Source organism: Microtus oregoni, unplaced genomic scaffold (assembly GCF_018167655.1).
Source record: "Microtus oregoni isolate MIOR12 unplaced genomic scaffold, Mior012 000031F_ref0000149, whole genome shotgun sequence".
NCBI lineage: Eukaryota > Metazoa > Chordata > Mammalia > Rodentia > Cricetidae > Microtus > Microtus oregoni.
In genome coordinates, this window is record NW_024543090.1 from 6057312 (window position 1) to 6080132 (window position 22821).

A 22821-nucleotide genomic window follows, 5' to 3' on the forward strand; every position below is an offset into this window, starting at 1 on the left:
TTCTCTCGGGAATAGAGTGGTGTTGCCAGGAGCAATTGTGTCTCACTACCACAAAACTCTGAGTTAGATTAAAGGCCATTTTCTACAGCTCTTTGAAGAAGTTGAAGATTATCTATCTATACTGAGTATAATCTCTATATATCTAAAGAACCTGATTAGTCTATTATAAATGACAAACTTAGATGACTATTAGTCTATATAATTCTCAATATCTATCTAACTTAAAGACTAAGACAATAAACGACTGTGAAACAAATGAGGACAATGACCTCCAAATATAAACAATGTACAAATATACATTGCAGTAGGTAAATATATATCAATACACAATCATTATATAAGTATCTTAATCAGAGGTAGAAATGTACACTGCAATATGGTAAATATATACAACATATATATATCAATACAATATATGTCAATACATAAAAAATGTTTTAAACAGAGGTAGAAAAATGCATGCGTACAATAGTCAATATAATTTAACTTTGTATCAATATACAAGAATCTATACCAATATATTTGTCTAAAAACAGTAACTCACAATTACAAATCTATTATCCCATCATCCCTCTTTTTTTTTTTCAAAATGATCCCTGAGCGTATAAAATTCCTCCCCCAACCCTCAATCGTATACTAATTATAATCAACCCCTAAATGATGTCCCTAAACCCAAGGGCAAACTTTACTGGGAGAGGGGACGTCGTCCTCTAGAATTACTTCCAGCTGTCATGGGGGCGACGTTCTTTCTGGGGGATCCTGTGAAAGTAAAATGATGGTTAAAGTTCAAGATCAATGTCTTTTAAAATTGCCAATAGTCTCTGAGTATTTTGTGCAGGTCTGGCCAAAATGTTGTATAAGATGTGCACCATTTCAGCTAACCAAGTTGGAACTGTCTTGTGCAGCTGGTACCAAAAGCAGGTCTTGTAGTAGCGCTATCACTATCAGTATCATGACGTCATATCAACCAGGTGGAGTTGTTGTTATGGGGCCCCATCTTCTTCCTGGAAACTTCAAATGTCACTTCAGGAAAAACTCATTGTTCATTATGAAAAACTTAAACATTAATCATATAGACATATATATATATATATTCAATGAAAGACATGATAGATATATTCAATGAAAAGTATGATAAATATGAAGAAAAGCAAAGATGTTTTCTAAACTCATATTTCTTTCTGTCCCATATCATGGCTCTTGACATGAGACAGAAACTCCAGAAACTCTGGGATTTTCTCTTACTAACAGGCTTGGAATTGGAGAGGGACTGAGCCAGAGTCCAACTTCAAAACCAGCTTTATAAATTTAGAAATATGGTTTAATATTACTTACACAACCCATTCAGTTGTCTTGATATTTCCTATTGGGCAGGTATTTTTCCATCTGTCAGTATCCAAACATCCAGGGTCCCTTGAATTTCTCAAAGATGAGTGTTTTCCTGTGGAGATAAGAACAGAACCCTGCCCCCATTCTATATGTTTTTCTTACCACCTGTATGAATATCATCGTTGTGGATGAGTTGTCATTTCTCCTTTCCAAGAGGTTTCTCCTCTTCAAATCGAAACTTTATTAATTTTGATGGTATCCACAATTTTTCTTCTCCTGTGGAAACAAGAGCAAAACCCCTTCCCCAACGTAGCACATCTCCTGGCTTCCACTGAGAGGTCAGCACATCTTTGAAATAAATCGGTTGATTTAGTTCAGCAGACTTTTCCATTATCCAATGTCTTTCTGCTGCTGTCGTTCCTTTCTCATTAGCGTTAAGAAAATTCAAGGTTAATAAAGCATTATGTAATCTATTTCTGGGGGTATTTTCAGTCCCTTTCTGTTTGTTCAGCATATCCTTTATAGTACGATTTGATCTTTCTATAACTGCCTGACCTGTAGGATTATTTGGTATACCTGTAATGTGTTTTATATTATAATACTCAAAAAAGCGTTTCATTTTCTTAGATACATATGCTGGACCATTATCTGTCTTTATTTGTGCAGGTATACCCATGATGGCCATAACTTCCAATAAATGTGTGATTACTGAATCAGTCTTTTCTGAGCTCAGGGCAGTAGCCCATTGAAAACCTGAATACGTGTCTATGGTATGGTGTACATATTTTAATTTACCAAATTCCATAAAGTGGAACACATCCATCTGCCAGACTTCATTTCTCTTAGTACCCTTTGGGTTACTCCCTGCAGGCAACGGTGTTTGATTATAGAAAGAACAAGTAGGACATCTCTTTATAATGTCCTTAGCTTGTTGCCAAGTAATGGAAAATTCTTTCTTTAGGCCTTTACTATTGACATGATGCTTCTTATGAAATTCCAAGGCCTGCAACACACTTCCAATCAATAATTGATCAATCTCAGCATTGCCTTGGGCTAGAGGACCAGGCAGACCTGTATGGGACCGGATGTGTGTTATGTACATCGGACAAAGCCTGTTCCTGATTATGTCTTGTACCTGGATAAACAATGAAGTCAACTCTGTGCCATCTGGTATAAATTCAGCGGTTTCAATATGCAAGATAACTCTTTCTGCATATTGTGAATCTGTAACTATATTAAGAGGTTCTTTAAAATCCCTTAGCACCATAAGAATGGCATATAATTCTGCCTTCTGGACAGAATTATAAGGGCTTTGTTCCACCTTACTCAATTCATCTGACTTGTAACCTGCTTTCCCTGATTTATTTGCATCAGTATAGAACGTACGGGCTCCAGTTATTGGAGCATCACGTACAATTCTAGGAAGAATCCAAGAAGTTCTTTTTATGAGATTAAGTCTATCACTCTTGGGATAGTTGCTATTAATTTCTCCCAAAAAGTTAGCACAAGCTCTTTGCCATGGTTCATTGTCTTCCCATAACTTTTTTATTTCTTCAGTAGTAAAAGGCACTATAATTTTTGCTGGGTCTATACCTGCTAGTTGACGAAGTCTCAGCTTACCTTTTATAATTAATTCAGAGACTTTTTCCACATAAGTTTTTAATTTTTTACTTGGTTTATTAGGTATAAATATCCACTCTAAAATAATATCTTCCCTCTGCATTAGAATCCCTGTAGGAGAAATTCTGGAAGGCAATATGACTAGGATGCAGCTAAGATTTGGGTTCACCCTATCCACATGTGCCTCCTGTAATTTTTCCTCAATCATTGTCAGTTCCTTTTCTGCTTCAGCTGTCAGTTCTCTTGGACTATTCAAATCTTTATCACCATCTAAGGTTTTGTTTAAATGAACTATTAGATCAGGTGTTATCCCAACAGCTGGTCGTAGACTGGAAATGTCTCCTAACAATCTTTGGCAGTCATTAAGAGTCTTTAACCGGTCTCTCCTAATTTGTGCCTTTTGCGTTTTAATTTTCTCTAACCCTATTCTGTAACCTAGGTAATTAATAGAATTTCCTCTTTGAATCTTTTCAGGGGCAATTTGTAATCCCCACCTAGGCAAGACTTTCTTTACTTCTTCAAACATCCTTTCTAAAGTATCTTTATTTGAATCAGATAACAAGATGTCATCCATGTAATGATAAATGATGGACTTGGGGAATTGTTTACGAATTATTTCCAATGGCTTACTTACAAAATATTGGCACAGTGTAGGACTATTGAGCATACCCTGTGGGAGGACAGTCCATTGATATCTCCTATTAGGCTGAGAATTATTATAAGTAGGCACTGTGAAGGCAAATTTTTCTCTATCCTTTTCTTGTAATGGTATAGTGAAAAAACAATCTTTCAAATCAATAACTATAAGAGGCCATCCTTTTGGTAACAGAGAAGGCAAAGGAATTCCAGATTATAGTGGGCCCATAGGTTGAATTACTTTGTTGACAGCTCTTAGATCTGTCACCATTCTCCATTTACCAGATTTCTTTTTTACAACAAACACAGGAGAATTCCAAGTGCTGGTTGATTCTTCAATATGGTGAGCATCTAGTTGCTCTTGCACCAGCTGTTCCAATGCCTGTAGTTTATCTTCAGCTAGAGGCCATTGTTTGGTCCATATTGGCTTCTCAGTTAGCCATTTTAAAGGTAGGGCTGTTGGTACCTCTAAAGGTTTGGTATTTGCTGTATGTTCTTGTACAGCCTGAATGGCTGGTGACCTTTTCCCATAATACCTCATCATATGCTTCCCAGAATTATGAGTTCCTGGAAATACAGGAATGTTAATCTGGGTATCCCATTGCTGTAGCAGGTCACGGCCCCATAACTTTATGGCAATATTGGCTATATATGGCCTTAGTCTTCCTATTTGCCCTTCGGGCCCTATGCATTCAACCCATCTTGTGCTTTGTTTTACACGAGATAGGGTTCCAATTCCTAGGAACTGAACATCTACCTCTTGAAGAGGCCAATTCGGATGCCAAGATTCTGGGGTAATGATACTTACATCCGCACCTGTGTCTAATAAGCCTTCAATAAAAGTGCCATTTATACAGACTCTTAGCTTTGGTCTTTGATCATTAATAGAAGTCTGCCAAAATATACGTTTACTCTGTCCTATTGGGTTTTTTGACTCATCCTCCACACGTAATTCTTCATTTAGACCAGTATTACTTTTTACAGCAGAAATTGGAGCTATTAATTTTCTTGGTGAGGCACTTTCTCCACTGTGACTGGGAATGACTGCGCCACTTTTGGCTTGGGGGCCTGCAAGAGGCCCCCAAGGAGTTTCCCAATGATATCGGATTGCCCCGTCTGTCTGTTGTTGACCAACATTCGTTGGACCAATGCCTGCCTTTACCGCATCTCCTACATATACCTGAAGGCCGAGGTCTCCTATTTTTGTCATTCCCAGAAGAGATATTATTCCTAGAAATTCTTTGCCTGCAATCCCTTTGCAAATGTCCTAATTTACCACAATTAAAACACCTGGCAGTTTGATGTCTCCTCATTGCTTTGGAAATCGCTTCTCCTACCCAAGATTCATCATTATAGCTAAACGTCTCAACATTCATCGTATGCTGAATCCATTCATCCATAGGTGCTGATCTAGACTTTAAAGGCCCAATTATCTTTTTGCATTCTATGTTTGCATTCTCAAAAGCTAGAGATTCAAGAAGTATTCGTCTAGCTTCTGGGTCTGTTACCCCTATGTCCAGAGCCTTAATTAATCTTTGCAAAAAGTCAATAAAGGGTTCTCTCTGTCCCTGCCTAATTCTGGTATATGATTCAACCCTTTTTGCTGGATCTTGTATCCTATTCCAAGCATTTAAAGCTGCTTGGTGACATAGACACAGTACTTCATCGTCATAAAGAGCTTGGACCTGTGGATCAGCATATTCTCCTGTACCAAGAATTTGATCTTGGGAAACCTCAATACCTTTTGCTCTTCCTTGCTGTTCCATATGTTTGGATTCTTCTCTGAAATAAATTCCAAACATCAAGGAAGGTCCATTATCTAAAACTGCAGACACTAACTGATGGAAATCATGGGGAGTAGCTCTAGCATTAGAAGCCCAAGTCCTTATCATTTCCTTTACATATGCATTGTGCAAGCCAAAATTAACAACAGTTTGCTTAATTTCTTTCAGATCATTCATTGCTATTGGCGTCCATCTAGCTTCTCTGACTCCCTTTGAGCCTTTAGAAGTTGATGCTTTTTCAGAATTAAGTATAGGGTATGTCACTAGAACCCTGGGTAAGCCAGTTCTAATAGCTGGTGGAGGCATTGTATCCTGTCCTTGTGCCTCCTTACTCTGTTCACCAGCTGCAATAATTTCCCCAATCTTTTCAAATCTTTTTATCATTGTCTCTCTTAAATCCTGAATCTCCTGACCTGTATATATTTCCAGTGATTTCACTGAGGTATCAATTTTTTGGTCCCCATTCTGCACCTGTGATTCCAAAGCTTTAATTTTTTCCTTCAAAGATAACATGTCCTCCTTAAACTTTTCTTGTATATCATGTAGATTCCCATCTTGGAGGTACATTCTGTCTGTTACCTTATCAAAACTTTGTGATAAAGTCTGAAGGTCAAATTCAACAGCCTGAACCCTTTCAGGTAATTTTCTAATACCCTTGGATATGGAATCAATTTTGTCTGTCATAGTATCCACTTGTTCAGATAACCTCTGATTTTCAATAATTTTAATCCTGTCAATTAGTTGTTCATTATTAGTTCGTAAAGATTCTATCATTCTTAGGAGTGCCATATTCTTCTGTTCATTATTAGTTTGTAAAGATTCTATCATTTTTAGGAGTGCCATATTCTTCTGTTCATTATTAGTTTGTAAAGATTCAATCGTTCTTAGGAGTGCCATATTCTTCCTTAATGATAGAATATGGAAAAGAAAACTGAGGCCTAGTAACAAGCAAATTAAGGTATCCCCATAGTCATATAAACCTTGTATGATGTAATTCATTGTATTAGTAAATATAAGTTTACTAATCCATTGTATTAGTGAAAACAAAGCAGTAAAATTTGCGTTAGAAACGAAAACTGCCATATTACCTATTATCCAGCAGGTGGCGCTGTTGCAGAGTCGCGGTGAAAACATGGTCCTGTTTCAGTGCCTTAGTAGATGTTAAAAACTGGAAAATGCAAGTTTCTCAACAAAGTAAATGTAATTAAATCAATTCCTGAGACGGAACCAGAAACCCAGAATCCAGGGGTAGAGAAGAGCAACCTGGAAGCCGCTTATGCCTCCACGTGACAGAGTCACCCTGAGGGGTTGCAGCTTTCAGCAACCGCGTGCTCTGGTTTGTGCCACTTAAGAGCTGTGCTTGCAAGGGAGATTTAAAAATGACTCAGAAAAGAGCAAACCACGTGGGCAGAGACTATGCGGGCCTGTGGAGTTTAAATCCACGTGGGGAGTCCAAGGCCGCCGCTTCAAGGCACAGGCAGCGGCTGAGGAAGGGAGGGCTCCGGCCTAACCAAACTCGCGGCTGCCAAGCCGGACTCGCGGCCGCCAAGCCGAACTTGTGGCTGCCAAGCCGAACTCACGGCTGTGAGCGGGGAAAGGAGAGGTTCTGAAACCAAACGTTGGGTGCCAAAATGAAGACGTAAGTCACGAACAATGCCACACCAATTCGGGGTTATGATTATTAGGGTGGTATTTATTTAAAGGGGAAAAAACTTACAGATCACTGTCCCAGGCAACAGCCCTCTATGCAACCAGGAAAGGAGTCTAGTCGCCAGCGGAGCAGGAAGTGAAGAGAGAGAGGAGAGGGAAGTGGCCGCTTTTTTAAAGGGAGAGAAACCACGCCCCAATGGGCTGGTACCTCAGCGGTGATAGGCTGGAGGAGTGGGAGGACCTCCCGCAACAACCCCCCTCCCTTAAGAAAAGTCTGCTTGCTTAAGAGGACCTGAAGCTGAAGCCGACCTTAAAGGACAAGATATAGAAGCAGAAGGCTGTGCTCTACCTACCAAAGACGTCGACTCACAGAGCAGAACTCTACCTGGCCCAGAGCGAAACCTTAAATCCCATGAAACCTGATTCTTTACTCTTCCAAAACTGGGGAGAGGGGGTAATGGGAGGCTTCATTTTCCTCAACTGAAACTTGAATAAAATCTTGTCTCTACAATAGAGAATGAGGCAACTTGGAGCCAGGACCCCGTGCTCAGTGAAAGCCTGGGTACCTCCCTCACATGTGAGTGCATGCATGCTTGTGTGTGACTCCTAAAGCTGTAAATGGTGACAGATGTGGTGGGGAAGAAGGGAGATTTCTCTCCCTGCCCACTCCTAGTGAGGCCAGACTATGAATAAACTCACTTTCCGTTAAAAAAAAAAATTCCTAAACACAAAATTGCTAGGTCAAACGAACATCATTTTTTGAGGACTCTAAGGATAAAGTGTCAAATTGCTGTGTAAAAAGATAAATCAATGAACATTCTAATTTAAGTGGAAAAGCCATTTTCTCTATATTTATGGACTTGGATTTGCACTTAAGTTGGAGGGTGTGCACCAAAGCTTCACAGATATGAATAGGAAAATCAGGGTAACTTGTGGTAGCAGGGCGCTGGAGAGATGGCCCAGCAGTTAAAAGCCATACTGCTCTTGCAGAGGACCCAAGTTTGGATGCCTCCAGCATCCCTGCCAGGTGATTTACAACTACCTAGAAGTCCAGTTCCAGGGTTAATCCAATGCCTATGTCCCACCAGACAAATGCCATGATGAACCCATTGGTCTACCAAGCTGGATGTCAATGGTACCCATTCTTGGTTGGTTGTTGACTGCGTGTCTAGGGTGAGTATTTCCCTAAGAAAAGCTTTGCCATGCAGTGTGTGTGCATGTGAGGTCTTTTTACTTCATCTTCCGATACATTTGAACTCTTCTATTTTGAAAGAATTTATTTTAATGTTATCAAGGGCTTATCCACAAAATTGCTTTAGCATCGCATAGTGGTAACCAGCTATAGATTGTGTCCTTACTGATGTAATGATTCTTCTCCTGGGATGTTAGGGAGAATTCCTAAACTAACTTATTCTCAAGGAACTATAAAGAAACAGAGCCAAAGGGATGGGTTCAATTGGGAGGGAGTGGGGGCACACATAGGAGAGAGGAGGTCTCTAACACTGTGAGGTGCCAAGGGGATGGGTGGAAGCTAGCTAGAGTCAAGGTACAGATAGGTACAGATAGGTACGTCACCTAAAACAGGAGGACACTCCCACTTGATACCCTCCAAATCCCCAGAGAACTGGGAGTGAGGTCCAATCTGAGAAAGCTGGAAGATGACAATTACAAAGCCATTGTTTGAAGAGGTTTGACAGTTGAAATGTGAGGGGATAGAATTTACCAGAAAAACTCTGTGAACTGCAGAAGCATCAGGGACCTGAAGCTGGACAACGGAAGGCAAGTGCATTGGGCTGAGAGGAAATGGAGGCCTTGTGAGTAGCCAGCCCTTTGGGGGCTAAGGCAGGGTACGTGTGCTGTTGGGAGAAACTAATAACAGGTCTGCATGTCTAGCTCTAGAGATTGGAATCCGCATACTGGAGATGATTGGACACATTGTGACAGAGCTGCCCAGTGAGAGATTCAGTGGGAGCCTAAGTTGGAGCTAGCCGCCTTTTGCATCCTGGGAGTCAAGCACACAGATCAGGTGACAGCAGAGCCTGGAGCTGTGGGCTCTTTCAGGTGACAGCAGATCCTGGAGTTGTGGGCTCTTTCCGGTGACAGCAGAGCCTGGAGCTGTGGGCTCTTTCAGGTGGCCACGTAGCTCCCTTATCTTCGCGATTGCAACTCCAGAGTCCGGTATGTCCAATATGGTCCGCTTCCTGGAAACCTGGATGGCGCTTAGACACTTCACATCCAAGGACTGTAGGCGCTGGGGCAGAGCGGAGCAGATTGTGGTTGTTTTTGAACTCTGTGATTCTAGAAATAAAAAGTTAGCTTTCAAAATCAACCAGCCAGCCAATCAGGACAGCTGAAGTGGCACACTTGGGCAGATTGTTTTCCTTCTCGTTTGAACTTACTTCCTACTGCGTGTGAGGTAGCAACAATCACTCTTCAGCAAAGCTTGGGTAACTCCTGGCAATAAAGCAACTGCCCTCATTTCGGCAGGACTTACCGAAGTAAGCTCATTTGCAGGAAGAGCAGGGAAGGTAGTTTCTGTAGCTTAGAACCTGGACAAATGCTGCTCCCACCCCTTCGCTGAGTCCTAATCCACTCATGATTTTAAAGCTTGCTCCAGAATCTGAAGGACTCTGTGAGTCTGGAACATGCTAGAATGATCTGTTGCAGCGCGGTTTGTTTGTCAGTTTAGCTATCATCTAGACAGGGCTTACCTCATGTTTCTCCTCTCTTGCAATGTCAGCCATCACCTGTGAGCTGCCCTGGTGTCAGAGAATAAAGCCTGCTGTGGTCAGCAGAGGTGGAGGGAGAGAATAGCTGTCTTCTCTGATTTGAATCTCAAGTGGCAGAAAAAAAGGTGTTTTGGGAGGGAACTCAGCCTGAGTAAAAGCCACAGTCTGTCCAAGTGGAGGGGGTGGTTAGGCTGACTTGCTCTGGGCCATTGGGTTAAGGGGGCTGAGCAGAGGAGCTTTGAGTGGCACCCGAGGAAATCCAGAGGCGTCTGAGTGAGCCACTGAAGTCTGACCAACGAGTGCAGTGATGGGGTGGGGGTGGGGGTCCACAGGTGTGGAGAGAGGAACACGGAACCAGGGGAGGAAGACTCTTTGGACTAACCTTCCTGTATCTTGCCTGTGTCCTGAGATGGGTCTTTGAGCATCTGCTTTCTCAGTCAGTAGTATCACAACTGCCTTTGTTTGTGGGGGGCAGAGGAGGAGGATCTATTGGGTCCTCCTGACAGTGTGAGGCCTCTTCCCTGCCCAGCTGCTCCCATCTCCAGCCTCCAGCCGTTCCCAACTCCACTAACAGAAAGGGTTGAGGTAAAAGGTAGAGAGGACTTCCTAGAACACACAGAATCAGGCCACTCCACTCCAGGCCCAGGAGAAACCTTTCAATGGCTTCTGGTTGTCCCCAGGACAAATGTGAATTCTCTTATCTATTTCTTTAATTAAACTATTACCATATCACTTCCCTCCTTCCCGTCATTCCTCCAGCCCCTTCCATGTCTCTTTACTCCAGCTCCTTCGGTACTCCCTACTCTCCAATGACTATCTTCTTTGTCTTTATTGTTACTGTTACATATATGCATGTGGAAGTATGAAAAAGTATATAAATGTGATGCCCTGAGTCCGTTTTTATCGCCATATGTGTATATATATATATATATATATATATATATATATATATATAGTCTCAGTACTTATCACCTTGCACTGAATAACCAACTAGGGGGCTCATCCTTGGGAGAGGTTAATTTTCCCTTTCTCAGTGGGCATTAGTTACCCATGGTTCTTTGTATAGGGTGGAATGTTGTGGATTTTTTTCTCCCTCCTTCCACACTGACATGCCCACTGATATTGCCATTGTTCTGGTCACGTTTATGTAGCCCTTTCTAGGAGAGACTCTTTCCCATCGGGCTTCTTGGTGCTCTGACTCTTACAATCTTTCTGCCTCCTTTTCTGTGATGTTCCCTGAGCCTTAGATCCACTGGGGCTGGGATCCCTATGTTCTGTTGACGTCTGCATTCTGTCCAGTTGTGGTTTTCTGGGACAGTCTCCATCTGATGCAAAGAGAGGTTTCTTGGATGAAGGGTGGAAGCTCAGCTTCCCTGTGGGTATAAGGGTAAGATTCAGAATGCAGTAAGGACTTTCACGGGCCTAGCCAAGGGGCTGTACTAGATCCCTTTCTAAGGTCCATGACTTCACTAGCGACAAGAAGTTGGCTAGTACCAGGCATGGTTTCCCTCCCGGTGACTGGGCCTAAGTCTAGCTAGACGGTCGTTGCTAAGCACCGCTGTGTGGGTACACTTGTGGCACCTTTTCTGATAGCTTGTCATGGCTGTGTGTTCCCAGGTTCACAGGAGCTGAAGCTGGGCAGGACTGTGCACTGCTTCCCTCCCTTGTTCTGGTAGCATGGACACTAGACTGCAGGACACTATGGGGCTCGATTATTTCTAGTTCTTCTAGGGGCTCTCTCTTCCACACTCTGGCCATGGCCAAGTGAAATCTTTCCATGCCTCTAAAAGGTATTATCCCTTACACACACACACACACACACACACACACACACACACACACACACACACTGGCGCATGTGAAAATGCCCTCTTGGTTGTATCTTCCTCCGCATCCAGGGTCATCCCTGAACATCTGAGTCATCCAGCAAATCATCCGCAAATGTTGACGATGGGTAGAGGTAGAAGAAATACTCATCCCATTCTACAGGTAAACTGAGGCTCAGAGTGTGATTTCATAATGGGTCCAGGACCTCTCAGTGTCACAGCCCAGAACCCACTTCAGAGTTGTTGATTTCCTGGGAGAGTCTTTCTCATCTTCCTTGTAGCTACAGAGGCCATCAAGGGAAAAGGCGCTGCTCCATGTCCTCAATTCTGCTGGCCACTCAGAGAGTTCTCCGAAAGGCCGCCATGAGAATGAGAGTGATGCTCCACGAAACAGCTCAGGGGTGTCAGCATATACCAAAGTATTACCTAGCTTAGTGAGTCCAAAGGAGACATCCTCAGACAGAATTTGGACATTAATTCCACTGAGCTTATTACTCAAACACGACCCTCGGTGTTCTGGACGCTGGGGACCTGGGGACCTGTGCTCACTGCCGGGTTTTTGCTACAGTCGGTAGTTTCCGCCCACCTTACCTTTTTCCTTTTGATTGACTGGAAGGGCTGCATTTCGGAATGATAGATATTGTTCATTTAACTCTAGCATTTGCTTTCCCCTAAACGAGCGCCGTGCTGACGATTGATCAGACTTCTCCCCCATTTAGCACCCATGTAAAACATTGCCAAAGATTGGATCTGTGGCTCAGAGTGCGTTTTTGCAGCAATCCGTTCAAGCTGCAGCAGCCATGCCGAGTGGCATGGAAGTTCTTAATGAAACGGCAGCAGATATTAGGATTTTATGGACTGGAAAACAGTACAAATCAAAGAGCTTTGCTTACTGTTTATCTGTTTAGAGCATTTTTATTTTCTAAACCCAGCAATGCTCATCTTTTTCATGCGGCATTTTCGTTTGGCTCTTTACATATTGATTTTCCCGTTCAGTGGTGTGCCCTGATGAAGCTGGAACATTCTGCCTAGGGGATGGGGGAGGACAGGCGCAGGGCAATTGCTGTATGTTCTCAGCTGAAGATTCTTCCACTCGGTAGGAGAGAGAGAGCGAGCAAGACTCACTGTACAGAAACAAAACATCCCTACGCCAGTCTTTCCCCTGCGTGGGTTTTCCCTTGAGCCAGCAGGCCCAGCCTTTTGCAATAGGAGACTCTCCACATTGACACACAAGGAAGCATTTCCTCTTTAAATGCTGCAGGTAATACAATAGACAAAAAGGCTCCAGCAAAACCCAAACCCAGCAGATAGTTTGCCCAGGGATCCAATAATTATTTTTCTATGAAGGACCAGATAATATTCATAAACAATTTTGCAAGTCAATTGTTTGTCTAGTCACATACTGTCTCCATCAAAATTCATGGTTATAGGTAATACCTCAGTATATTTGTCAAGTTGTAGTAAAGCTATCTTTCCCGAAATAGAAAGATACAGCTGGGACTCCCTATTTGTGGGTTCCATATCCACGAATTCAGCCAACTGAGGGTGGGTAGGGGGAGTGAGCCTGTACTGAACATGCTTAGGGCTGTTTTCCTTGTCCCTATTCCCTATGCAATATAACAACACAGCAACATTTAGGATAGCATTATCTTATTAGGCACCACAGGCTGATTTAAACAATGGACTTAAAGTATATGGGAGGGTGAACAAATGTCCCATGTGACTATGGTCCCATTTTATGTCTTGGAATTGAACATGTAAGGATATTGGTATTTGAGGGGACTCTTAAAAGCAGTTCTCTTTGGATAACGGCAGGCAACTCTATTGGGTGTCTGGGATATGTTTGCTATCCCGGTTTAAACTGAAAGATGAGGGGCAGACACATGTTTAGTATGAGCATTGAGGGAACAGATATGGAAGGTGACTCTTCCCAGTGACAAGTAGCAGAAGGAAGCCATTAATCCCCTAGAGGCGGTGGTGTGTGTGTGTGTGTGTGTGTGTGTGTGTGTGTGTGTGTGAAGGAGCAGTTGCTGTTCGGAGTAACGGGTCAGCACTGAGGTCCTGGCTTCTCTAATAATCAAGCTTGACCATCTGTCCTCAATATACCAAGTGAAGAGACAGGTAATAGTGAAAAGCGGGGGATGGAGATTTGCTTGGTGTGGCCATATTAGGAAGAGGAAAAATAAAGGGGTCCAGTGAGCCCTAACTCCATTTCCCAGGCACTGTTGTGGGGTCTACGTTTAAATAGAGGGCTAGAAGTGTGAATAGACAGGCAGTCCTGGTTAAGGGACTCTCTCATCCATAATTGCCTCCCCTACAGTCTACCTCAGGACTTCAGGGAGTCACTCCTGACGCCAGGGACTGATCCTTCTCCTCTTCTTCTGTGTGATTCCCTAAGGAAACTCCAAGCCCTAGGGGTCAGTGGTTTTAACAAATCCAGGGGAGAGGCACAAACAGCTCTCCTTAGTTTAGCATGTGTTTGCTCCTGCCAGGATGGTTACAGGTCTCTAAGCACTGTGGGTTTAGGGAGACAACTGTACTCTCCACCCTTCTCCACTCTCTTACTGTTTGACCCAATTTGGGCCACCAGCAAGGTCCTGGGATTGATGCTGGCATCTCAGAGCACAGAGAAGTGGCATTGGGGGAAAGAATGGCACAGGGAGAGCTGGGTGGGGACAATGAGAACAAGAACAGAAAATGCCTGAAGACAAACTTCCTAAAACGCCCCCTTTCTGGAGAGGCTGCATCCCGGAGGACCACACTCCTGGGCTCTCCTCCCGACTTTCCTCTGAAGCACCTACCCCACAGCAGATCTGTGATCTATTTCAGGTCAGGGAGATGCAGGCTCAGTGCTTTGGTTTGTATGATTAGGAAAGACAAATTCTTTTGCTGGCAGAGCCAAAGTCAGGAGCTGGCAGTCACCTGCAAACGCAGGAGCCCTCCCAGAGGCTGACCCACGTGTTCAGTTAGCACGAGGGAGAGCAGGCAGCTCAGCGGCAGAAGAGCCAGGGTGTGTGCTGCCATCAAGCCTCGGATCCCGGATCCCGCTGCACCTGGAATAACACCTCCCCCTCCCTGTTATGTAAGTCTGTTTGAGCTCTTTCTTTCCCCACCAAGGTTCTTTGTCTGCTGCTAGCAACTGAAAGACTCCTGGCAAAGAGACAAAGTCTAGATCTGCCTCCCGAACCCAGATCTGCCTACTCCTCAGGCCCGTGGGCATTGGATGGCGTTCTTCTCATTACCAAATCATGCAAGATGCCCCAGCTTCTCCTGTGTGCACGGCTATTTTCACGTGTGCATGTGGCTTCATTCCTACATGATTTTAATGCTGGTACGCACTTTTCTCAGATGTAGAAAAAAAAATCTTTCTTTCTCAAATACCTGCATAGCACAGACCTCACTTGTCACAAAGACAGCAACTTCCTAGATAATTACATAGGTCTGTGAAGATAACCATAGCAACCTGGCAGGCTCTGAGGCATGATGTCATGCAGGTCGCCCTGACTGAAGAGACATTGATGTTAATATAGTCTCTGCCTAGGTCCTGATGACTTTCCTTTGCTTCCACTGCTCTTTTTAGACAACATCCCCTGCTAGTTAGAGATTGCCCAATTTATAATGTTATGTACAATAAAATGTCCAAACAGAGGCACTAGCTACACAGCTGTCAGCTTTGTTCTTTTCTTTTGTTTTGCTCTGTTTTAATTTTGCTAAGTGAAAGGATTTCACAGAAGGTAAAACAACCAACTGATTATTAATAAGATTCCATCACTGCAATAAATACACGACTTTAGGGACTGGCTGGGCATCGGGGCAGAGCCGGAACCTCCACCTGAGGACATACAGGACCTAAATACAGCCCTCACATTGTCAAGCCAAGCGCTCTACAGGCAGGAACTGGGTCCGTCTTTACACAAAGGAATTTCCTGCTGACCATGCAGCCTTAGGGTCATGTCTGCCTAGAAGACACCACCTTTCTATTTCTGCACAAAATTATTTTAAGATGGTAATAATCCTTCACTATATTATTCTGCTTTAAAAATGTCACTAGGGCTAGGCTTTAACCAGCGCCTGGCAATTAGACATGTGTGGTCCATGGATGCTGCCTACTATGGGAACTCCATCCTGCCGCCCACTCCTGGTCTGCAAGCTGTCAGCAGGAAACAACAAGGGTAGCTCCCAGCAAACTGTGTATCACATTGAATGGAATGGTCTTGCCTGACTGGTACCCACATGGAAGGTAGAGGGAGACAAAATGAGCAAAATCGTCTCTGCTTATTCTCTTCCTGGGGACAGCCAGGGAACCAGCCTGCACAAGTGCCTGCTATGGGTCAGTAAGGACTACGCGTTAGAAATGATCTAATTGAATTCAGCTTCAAGTGCCATTCATCACGAAATGTCCACTTTGTTTTTCTGACAGGGCTCTTACTGGCCTGGCGTTTGCTTAGTAGGCTAGACAGGCTGGCCAAGAAGTTCCAGGAGTTCTCCTGTCCCTACCTTCTCAAGGCTAGGTTTACAAGCACACACCACCATGCTTGACTTTTTGTTTGTTTTTCGAGACACAGTTTCTCTGTGTAGCCTTGGCTGTCCTGGAACTCGCTCTGTAGACCAGCCTGGCCTCGAACTCAGAGAGCTGCTTGCTTCTGTGTCCCAGTTCTGGGATTAAAAGGCATGCATCACTATTGCCCGGTGAGTGTTCCCTCTTGATTAGTCTCAGCTGAGGCATTTTGGCACAAATAAAGGCAAAGGCGTAAGAAATGGTGAGAAGTTGAGTAGCTTCCACTGCATCCCGAGATGGGCGTGCTGTTCGGTGCATTGTTGGGAATGCTGCACTTGAACACTGAATTGAGCTTGTGACTTTCCCGGGGAGGATGGATACTTAGATATCATGAAGACGTCCTGGTGGCATCTGATATTGCATTTCTGGGTCTTAGCATTTCTGAATAATCCTTGTTAAGCCAATATCTTACTGGCTTAACAAGTTGAATCTTAAAGTTTCCTCTTGTAAAGTGATGTTGTCCCAACATCTGGCCTCAGCTAAGAGTTGGTATGGTGGTGGTGGTAGGTTTCTGGGAGGTTCTGGGTGGGGGGGGGGTTGTGGTCCAGAGCACTCTTTCTTTATATACTGAGCTCCACTTTCAGATCCTGTACTGTCCTGTGGGACCTGAAACCCTGCACTGGGTCTCCTTGACCTCTGGGCACAAATGCATAGGCATACTTAAGCTTACGTCCCCCCACCAAACATGTACACTGACTCGTGATACCAGGAAACAACTGGGACCATTGAGATCTCTGAACAAAGGACATACTGCATTTAGTTTTGTTTACACTGCATTAAAAAACCACACAAGCCCCATTTCAATTTTAGAAGTAAAAGATAATGGCTACCCTGGGGGTGTTGACAGAGAAAAAGCCTAAGAGGCATCATTTGGGCTGTTGGATTGTGTGTGTGTGTGTGTGTGTGTGTGTGTGTGTGTGTAGCTTTTGACTGACTTGAGAGTCATTTACAAGATGGCTTGTGAATTTTTATATAGTGTGTGTATGTGTATAAGTGTGTGCACATGTATGTGTTAAGAAGGAAAAGCTACTCCGGCACAGGGCTGGTGACTGGAGAAAGCAGGTGGTGTGTACACAGGTATTCATCACTCATATTAGTCTTTTAACTCTTCGTTAGGCTTGAGGTTTTCAAAAGAAAAAATTGGAAAAGTACTAAAAGGATTTAATATTTAAGTTCCGTTTACTGGAAGTGGCTAACATGGTACTTATCAACAAAGGCCCCGTAAGTGTTCACAAGCCATCCCACACTGACTCGTGATACCACGAAACAGCTGGGACCATTTTCATCCATTGAGATCTCTGAACACGAACGGGGTTCCTCATCAGGGACTCTTATAGCACCACCAGCAGCCTGTTACCATGGTGAAGAAACGCTGCTGTGCTGAGCATATAAACCATGGCATAGGGTCCCCAGGCTGCACTTCTGGAATTCTGACTTCTCAGGGGTGCTGTATGTGGGATTGGGCCTCATGATGCTCACTGCCGCTGATTTCCCGACACAGACGCTGTGTGAGACAACGTGGCCATGGTGGCTGGCACTGCAGTCTCTTCAAAATACACACTCATTGGGGAAAGAAGGGAAGAAAACACTTTGAGCTCCTTCTCATGTTCTCATCCCAACACCTGGGCAGAGAGGTCCTGGGAGAGCAGACTGGAAGATGGATCAGTGTGTAAAATGCTCACTTCACAAATACAAGGATCTAAGTTCAAAACCCAGCCCCCGCGTAAAAAGTTGCACGTAGCTGTGTATGCACCTGTAACTCCAGGGCTGAGAGCATTGAACTAGGGCTTGCTGGCTGCCTGTTGAGGTCAAGACCCAATGAAAGATGCAGTCTCAAAGGAATAAGACAGGAAGTGATACAGCAGGATACCTAGCATCCTCTGGCCTCAGCATGTGCACACAGGCACACAAACCTGCACACACATATACCACATGTACATCATACACACACATACACACAAACACAAGAGGGGGACAGACAGGTAGGACAGACACACACACACACATACACACACACACACACACACACATAGAAAAACACGCACACACATAGACGCACAGCGTATCCCAGAAGAGAGAAGACAAAGGAAAAAAGATGACCTCTTTGTTTTTGTCCATCTTTGTCCTAAAACAGCACACTGGCCACCGGCCAGCCCAGAAAGTGAAATGCAGAGACCAGGTACTCACACTGCAGGGTCAAATCTAGAAAATCTCTATGCCTCTCTCATTCTCATCCCCAAACCTGGCAGGTCTTCAAGGGGTGCCAGTACTGTGACCTCTTGGCATCGTGAATCTGGGGAAGACAGAGAATGCGATGCCAATTCCCAGTCTTCCACTACCTCCTGAAGCAGTGCTGTGTGGCCCTCTTGAACACAGACAGCACTGTCACGTAACAGGGTTCAATAAATGTTTGCCGACCAGTAAATGGCCCTTGGAGAAAAACCTCTGAAGAAGAGAAGGGAATGGTTTTCAAGGAGGGGTTTCCCCTCTAGCTTGCTCAGAACTCAGTTCTGGAATCCCCTGGGATCAGCACAGCGCACACTGCAGGAGGCATCAGGCTTCTCACCAACGTTGTCTTTGCAGACAGAACACATCTGCGCAGATGCTGTGGGTGTCTGAGGACTCCAGAGAGCAGATCAGTGTGAGCCTGTGAGAGCCCTCCAGAGGCAGCGGAACCAAAGAGCCAACTGTAGTTACTGTTGTGAATCCTGTTTTGTTCTTTTGAAATCCCATGATGGACTGGAAAGGAGGTTGGGGGTTCCGAGTACTTGCTGCTTTTGCAGAGAGCCTAGACTTAGTCCCCCGAACCTGTCTTAGAAGGCCTATGACCAATTTAACTCCAATTCCAGTGGCTCTGACTTCCTTTCCTGGTTTCCACAGGCACCTGCACTCATGTTCATCTTTCCACATATACATAATTGAAAATAAAATAAGTCTCTTTTTAAAATCTCATACTGAGGTCAAATCAAATGCACCAAACTCTTTACATGTATAATTTCCCTTAGTTCTCACAAATGAATTACATGCCTCATTTTACAGATAGATGGGTGCTGGGGGTGGGGGTAGAGACAGGGCTCTGTCGTTAATGTGTTTGCCTTGCAAGCAGGAAGATCTGAGTCTGATCCTCAAAACCCATATAAAACCCTGGGTATGTGCTGTGGGATTGTGATCCCAGCTAGCGGAGATGAAGACGGGCAGATACCCTGGCCTTGCTGTCCAGCCAACTAAACCTAATTAGTAAGCTCCAGCTAGTGAAAGACCCTGTATTTAGGTAGACGGCTCCTGAGGAATGACGCCTATTGCTGACCTCTGGCCTCAAAATACATGTACACCTATGCACCTTGTCCGCACACAAATGTGTACATATGCCATAAAGACAAAAGTGAGGTGTCTGTTTCCTGAGGAGGCCTCATGCCTAAGTGCAATGATTATGCTATAGATCAACTTGACTGGACTACTCGATATCCTCAAATTGCATAGGATGTTATTCTGGCTGTTTCTGTGAGTGTGTTTCTGGATGAGACTGTGTGGTGGTTTGGATGAGAATAGTTTGGTCCCCAGTTGGTGGAACTGTTTGGGAAGGATTAGGAGGTGTGGCCTTGTTGGAGGAGGTGTGTCACTGGGGGCAGACTTTGAGGTTTCAAAAGCCTATGGCATTCCCAGTTAGCTCTGTTTCTATGACTTGTGGTTATTGTCTCAACGTGTAAGCTCTCTGCTACTTCTCCAGTACCATGCCTGCATGCTGCTATGCTCCAGGCCTTGATGGTCAGTCATGGACTCACCCTTTGAAACTGTGAAGCCCAATAAACTCTTTCTTCTGTAAGTTGCCTTGGTGATTGTATCTTAACAATAGAAGAGTAAGACAGACTGCCATGAAAATCAGTAGACTAAGCAAAGAAGACTGCTTCTGTCTGTTGAGTTTCACACAACCATTTGAAGAGACATAAGAGCGTATGCTTTGCTAACTTTGAGCTGCACTGGTCCTCTCTGGCTTTGGACAGGTGGATAATTGCATAGACGGAAGCTCTCCCCACTGCTTTCCTGTGTCCCTGCTTATTGACTGCAGATCTAGCTTGCTTAACTTCATGAATCAAGTCTAGATAGAGGAAGGGTGGGTGTGTGGTTAGATGGATGGATGGTATTGCTTTCTGCTTCTCTAAGAACCCCGTGTAAATCATTGAAATCACATCATCACGTGATAGACATTTCTTTTTGGCTCTGCACCTACCATTCTGAGAGCCCCACTTTTTGTAGCTGGTAGGATTCACCTTCTAACATGGTGGTGTAAAATGCTAAATACTCCTTTTCTCTACTTCCACGATAGCCAGAACACAGGGGTGGCACATAAAACTTGCTGCATAGAACTAAGGGGGCTTTTCTGGAGGCCATTGGGAAAGAATTTCTTCCCTAGAAGGGTCAGTGCTCCTCTGTTTTAGTGGAGGATTATGTCTGCCTGGGGTTGGAAATCACAAGAACATCTTGCCACCAGGAGGGAGGCTGCTTCTGTGCAGAGACAAGAAAAGCAGAAAGGAAGGAAGAAAGTGGGGAGGGGGAGAGATGGAGTGAGGGAGTCTGGTTAATGATTCTAGGAAAGAGTTGCCAAATTAACCTATCCTGAAATCACCTTAGTCTTGAGATTTATGTGAGGTAAGAGGTAACTTAATTGTTTAAGTCTCTTTTAAATGAATGTATTTCCTTTCTCCCTCCTGCCCCACGTCTCTTCCTATTATTGTTTTCTTGTTTTGTTTTCCTTTTCTTTCTTAAGATAATGTATTGCCAAGTGGTCTAACCTGGCTCCAAAGTCCTCCTTCAGGCCAGTGTGGGGTCACAGGTATGTGCATCATATGCTTTCTGTGCTCAGGAAGTTAGCAGTTGGTTTCATGTGCACGGGAGAGCTCACATCACAAGAGATATGTTCAAATTCATGCTTAGTGGTGATGATGCATGTTTTAAATCTCAGCATCCGGGAGGCAGAGGCAGGTGGATCTCTGTGAGTTCTAGGCCAGCCAAGTCTACAGAGTGAGTTCCAGGACAGCCAAGACCATACAGAGAAACCCTGCCTTGAAAAACAAAAAGAAAAGGGAAAACAAACAAACTTTTATTACAACTCCATATCATTTACAAACAGTCCAATGGAATGCAAAGTCACATCTGTTTATGCATAGCCAGATCCGGCCATTCACCCCAATAATCTTCTCTCCTTCCACCCTGCCTCCATCCATCATCCACCCATTCACCCCGGTATCAATCTGTCTAGAGTTCTGTGGTCAGAGATGTTCTTGTCTTTGCTGCATGCTGTACCTGACTAGAGGACCACAAGGAACATGGCTATGGCAGATCCTCGGATACATTCTACAAGGAAAACAAAATAAAACACACACACACACGCACACACAGACAAAATTAGCTGTTTTCTCATTATTTAACTTGTCTTGAGCACCCATTTTAACAGTAACACATTTTACCAGCCACATGACTATGTGACCAGGCAACTGCTAGGACCCCACACATATTCTAAAAAAATGGTTGTCTCCTCTGAAGGCAGCATGTGCTGTTCTACAGATCAAAAGCGGAGCCCTGGGCATACCTGGGCCACTGGGACCTGCCTTGCAGATGATTTTAGAAGGCTTGGTGTTAACTTCTATGCAGACGATGTATTTCTGACCTTGCCCTGTTGTAGAAGACTTCTGAGTTCTAGGAACGTCGGGGCTGGCCCATCAGCCTGCTTGAGCTGTGTTCTGACACAAGCAGTCCCATTCACGGTGGTCCCATGCCCTTGCTTACAATCCGGGAAGTAATGTGGTGCTTGGGCGTTAGCATAAACTTCACAGCGCACGCACGCCAGCACTGCTTCACAAGCGAGGAATTGCCACGTCTGCCTCATTGACATCTGCTTCTGGGGACCGTTTCAATCAGATTAATCCGTTCATCTAAATAATTTTCCACTCACTTCACAGCATCAGAACTCACCAATCCGTTCTCTGCTGATGCTCCCAGCCTCCTTTCTTGTAGATGGTGATACAAGATTGATTATTACCTGGAGTTGTGCAGACCAGGCCCTTATTGGCCTTCAAGGAAATCCAAATAGCAGCACCATCTACCTCCTCAGAGTGTGAGGAGAGGAAGAAAGAGCAGGGAAGATGGAGAGACAACCGACTCTCCATTGATGAGATGGCTGCCGTAGAAAGGGATCGGTGGCTCAGATATTAACCGGAAGCAGTTTCTGAAGCAGGACAAATATTCCGGGGATTTTGGTGACTGGTGATAGTCAAGATTTTTTTTTTTTACTTATGTGTGTGTATTCATACACTAGGGGGTGTATACCACATGTTTGAGAGTGCCCATGGAGACCAGGAGAGCACTGGATCCTTTGGAACTGGAATTACAGGCAGCTGTGTGTTGCCTGACATGGGTTCTGGGAATGGAACTCTGCACCTCTGGAAAAGCAGCGAGTGCTCTTAATCACTGAGCTGTCTCTCTGCCCCAGAAACAAAGATTTATTTCTCATTCATATTTGGTGCCCAATATGGTCCAGCTCAGGGTCTGTTCCAGGGCCACTTAAATCAGAGATCAAGAAATTAGAACGGACTCTGGGGCATCATGACAGAGAAGATAACACATGTTTTCCCAGAACATGGATAATGTGTTTTCATATCATTTGTGACCTCATCATTTCTGCTCACCTCTCA